The 4,676-nt window shown below is 58.1% G+C and overlaps 1 long non-coding RNA gene across 1 annotated transcript; it reads left to right on the top strand.

Annotated features, from left to right (window-relative positions):
* Nucleotides 1-607: 607 nt before the first annotated feature.
* LOC130607879 (uncharacterized) lies at nt 608-4,271 on the top strand. The gene is made up of 3 exons (XR_008974388.1): nt 608-686; nt 2,564-2,638; nt 4,095-4,271. It is a non-coding gene; the product is annotated as an uncharacterized LOC130607879 (long non-coding RNA).
* Nucleotides 4,272-4,676: the final 405 nt, after the last annotated feature.

The following is a 4,676-nucleotide window of genomic DNA, read 5'->3' on the forward strand; positions in this document are numbered from 1 at the left end:
ACCCATCTGTAGCACTCATCCATGGCACCCAGCACCCATCTATAGCACTCATCCATGGCACCCAGCACCCACAGCACCCATCTATAGCACCCACCTATAGCACCCTTCATAGCACCCATCATCTTTAGCACTCATTATCCATAGCACCCATCTATAGCACCCATCATCTATAGCATCCATTCATAGCACCTATTACCCATAGCACCCATCATCTTTAGCACCCATTATCCATAGCACCCATCTATAGCACCCATTATCTATAGCACCCATCATCCATAGTGCCCATCCATAGCACCCAGCACCCATAGCACCCATCCATAGCCCCCACCCCCCTTTGTCTCCCCACAGGTCCCCCCCCACAAGCGACACCGTCCTGGACCCCCCCTGGGCTGCCTGTGCAGGTAAGGAGCACCCATGGGTGCCCCATTGCACCCTATGGGGGGAGGGGGGGGGAGGTCCTTATGGGAGCACCCATGGGTGCCCCCATCACATCCTATGGGGGGTTCGGTTGCTATGGGAGCACCCATGGGTGCCCCTCACCCATGGGTGCCCCCCACCCATAGGTGCCAGCTCAGAGGATGAGGCCCCGCCCCCAGAGGGGCCCCTCCCCCCCCCAGGGCGCCCCCGTCTCTGCTTCGAGATCAGCAGCGAGGACGGGCTCAGGGTGACGGCGGCCTCCATCGAGGGTAGCCAATGGGAGAGCGGGATGGTGGGAGCCAATGGGAGAGCGGGATGGTGGGAGCCAATGGGAGAGCGGGATGGTGGGAGCCAGTGGGAGAGCGGGATGGTGGGAGCCAATGGGAGAGCGGGATGGTGGGAGCCAATGGGAGAGCGGGATGGTGGGAGCCAATGGGAGAGCGGGATGGTGGGAGAGCGGGATGGTGGGAGCCAATGGGAGAGCGGGATGGTGGGAGCCAATGGGAGAGCGGGATGGTGGGGGCCAATGGGAGAGCGGGATGGTGGGAGCCAGTGGGAGAGCGGGATAATGGGAGCCAACGGGAGAGCGGGATGGTGGGGGCCAATGGGAGAGTGGGATGGTGGGAGCCAACGGGAGAGCGGGATGGTGGGAGCCAATGGGAGAGCGGGATGGTGGGAGCCAGTGGGAGAGCGGGATGGTGGGAGTCAACGGGAGAGCGGGATGGTGGGAGCCAACGGGAGAGCGGGATGGTGGGAGCCAGTGGGAGAGCGGGATGGTGGGAGCCAATGGGAGGGTAGGATACTGGGAGCCAATGGGAGATGGGGATAGTGGGAGCCAATGGGATCCAGGGATGGGATAATGGGATCCAATGGGATAGAGGGATGGGATAATGGGATCCAATGGGATAGAGGGATGGGATAATGGGATCCAATGGGATAGAGGGGTGGGATAATGGGATCCAATGGGATAGAGGGATGGGATAATGGGATCCAGTGGGATAGAGGGATGGGATAATGGGATCCAATGGGATGGAGGGATGGGATAATGGGATCCAATGGGATAGAGGGATGGGATAATGGGATCCAGTGGGATAGAGGGATGGGATAATGGGATCCAATGGGATAGAGGAATGGGATAATGGGATCCAGTGGGATAGAGGGATGGGATAATGGGATCCAGTGGGATAGAGGGATGGGATAATGGGATCCAATGGGATAGAGGAATGGGATAATGGGATCCAGTGGGATAGAGGGATGGGATAATGGGATCCAATGGGATAGAGGAATGGGATAATGGGATCCAGTGGGATAGAGGGATGGGATAATGGGATCCAATGGGATAGAGGGGTGGGATCCAGTGGGGTGCAGGGATAATGGGATCCAGGGATGCGATGAGGGATATTATGGGATGTGGGATACAGGGATGGGATGTGGGGTATTATGGGATGTGAGGTATTATGGGATGAGGGATATTATGGGATGTGGGGTATTATGGGATGAGGGATATTATGGGATGTGGGGTATTATGGGATGTGGGCTGTTATGGGATGTGGGGTGCTATGGGGTATGGGGTATTATGGGATGTGGGGTATTATGGGATGTGAGGTATTATGGGATGAGGGATATTATGGGATGTGGGGTATTATGGGATGAGGGATATTATGGGATGTGGGGTATTATGGGATGTGGGGTATTATGGGATGTGGGGTATTATGGGATGGGGGGTATTATGGGATGTGGGGTATTATGGGATGCGGGGTGTTATGGGACGTGGGGTATTATGGGATGTGGGGTATTATGGGATGTGGGGTATTATGGGACGCGGGGTATTATGGGACGTGGGGTATTATGGGATGTGTGGGTATTATGGGATGCGGGGTATTATGGGATGTGGGGTATTATGGGATGTGGGGTATTATGGGACGCGGGGTATTATGGGACGCGGGGTATTATGGGATGTGTGGGTATTATGGGATGTGGGGTATTATGGGATGTGGGGTATTATGGGATGTGGGGTATTATGGGATGCGGGGTATTATGGGATGCGGGGTATTATGGGACGTGGGGTATTATGGGATGTGAGGTATTATGGGATGCGGGGTATTATGGGATGCGGGGTCATACTCACGGCTCCATGCTGGTGCAGGGGCCTGGGCCGCGGTGCTGGAGCAGGTGCAGGAGGCGCGCGCCAAGGCCCGGCTCAAGCAGCTCTCGTTCGCCGGTGGGTGCCCCCCCATCTCCCCCAACCCCTATGGGTGCCGATGGGTGCCATTGACACCAATGGGTGCTGATGGGTGCTGATGGTTGTCTCTGACACCCATGGGTGCTGAATGGTTGTGGTGGGTGCTGCTGACAGCCATGGGTGCTGATGGGTGCTGTTGATACCCATAGATGCTGATGGGTGCAGTTGATAGCCGGGGTTGCTGCTGACACCCATGGGTGCCAGTGGGTATCAGTGGATATCAATGGGTGTCAGTGGATGACAGTGGGTACCAATGAGTGTTAATGGGTACCAATGGATGTCAGTGGGTACCAATGGGTGCCGCTGGGTGCTAATGGTTACCAATGGGTGTCAGTGGATGTCAGTGGGTGCTGATGAGTGCCGATCGGTGTCAATGGTTATCAATGGGTGCAAATGGATGTCAGTGTATGCTGATGGGTGCCGATGGGAGTCAGTGGTTACCAGTGGGTGTCAGTGGGTATGAATGGATGTCAGTGCTTACCAGTGGGTACCAGTGGGTGCTGAAGGGAACCAATGGGTGCCGATGTGAGCTGATGGGTGCCGATGGGTAAGGGTGGGTGTCGATGGGTGCCGATGGGTGCCGCTGGGTGCCAGTCGGTACCGATGGGTGTCAGTGGATGTCAGTGGTTACCGATGGGTGCTGCTGGGTGTCGATGGGTGCCGACGGGTGTCGATGGATGTCAGTGGTTACCGATGGGTGCTGATGGGTGCTGATGGGTGCCAGTCGGTGCCACTGGGTGTCGATGGGTGTCCTGGGTGCCGATGGGTGTGAATGGATGTCAGTGGTTACCGATGGGTGCCAGTCGGAGCCGATGGGTGCTGCTGGGTGTCGATGGGTGCCGATGGGTGTCAATGGATGTCAGTGGTTACCGATGGGTGTTGATGGGTGCCAGTTGGTGCCGATGGGTGCCGCTGGGTGTCGATGGGTGCCGATGGGTGTCAATGGATGTCAGTGGTTACCGATGGGTGCCAGTCGGTGCCGATGGGTGCCGCTGGGTGTCGATGGGTGCCGACGGGTGTCAATGGATGTCAGTGGTTACCTATGGGTGCCAGTCAGTGCCGATGGATGCCACTGGGTGTCGATGGGTGCCGATGGGTGTCAATGGATGTCAGTGGTTACCGATGGGTGCCAGTCGGTGCCGATGGGTGTCGATGGGTGCCGACGGGTGTCAATGGATGTCAGTGGTTACCGATGGGTGCCCTGGGTGCTGATGGATGTCAGTGGTTACCGATGGGTGCCAGTCGGTGCTGATGGGTGCCGCTGGGTGCCGATGGGTGTCAATGGATGTCAGTGGTTACCGATGGGTGCCAGTCGGTGCCGATGGGTGCCACTGGGTGTCGATGGGTGCCGATGGGTGTCAATGGATGTCAGTGGTTACCGCTGGGTGCCGCTGGGTGTCGATGGGTGCCGACGGGTGTCCTGGGTGCCGTGCAGGGATGAGCGGGCTGCGGGTGCTGGGCATGCACCACGACGCCGTCGTCTTCCTGCTGGAGCAGCTCCCGGGCGCCGGCTCCTGCTCCCGGTACCGCTTCCGGTACCACCCGCGCCGGGAGCGGGGCCCCCCCACAGCCCCCCCCACAACCCCTCCGGCTGCGCCCGCGCCGAGCTCTACCTGCGGTGGGTGCCAGCGGGGGTAATGGGAGTCAGTGGGTGTCAGTGGGGGTAATGGGTGTCAATGGGAGTCAGTGGAGGCTATGGGGGTCAGTGGGAGTCAGCAGGTGTCAATGGGAGTCAGTGGGTGCCAATGGGTATCAGTGGAGGTCAGTGGGTGTCAGTGGGGGCTATGGGTATCAATGGGAGTCAATGGGGATCAATGGGTATCAGTGGGGGTCAGTGGGGGTCAGTGGGGGCTATGGGTATCAATGGGTGTCAATGGGGATCAATGGGTATCAGTGGGGGTCAGTGGGTATCAATGTGGGCTATGGGTATCAATGGGTGTCAATGGGTGTCAATGGGGATCAATGGGTATCAGTGGGGGTCAGTGGGTGTCAATGTGGGCTATGGGTATCAATGGGT

The sequence above is a fragment of the Pezoporus wallicus genome, unplaced genomic scaffold, assembly GCF_028554395.1.
Source record: "Pezoporus wallicus isolate ANWC-B61680 ecotype Strahan unplaced genomic scaffold, APGP_CSIRO_Pwel_v1 contig_12133, whole genome shotgun sequence".
NCBI lineage: Eukaryota > Metazoa > Chordata > Aves > Psittaciformes > Psittacidae > Pezoporus > Pezoporus wallicus.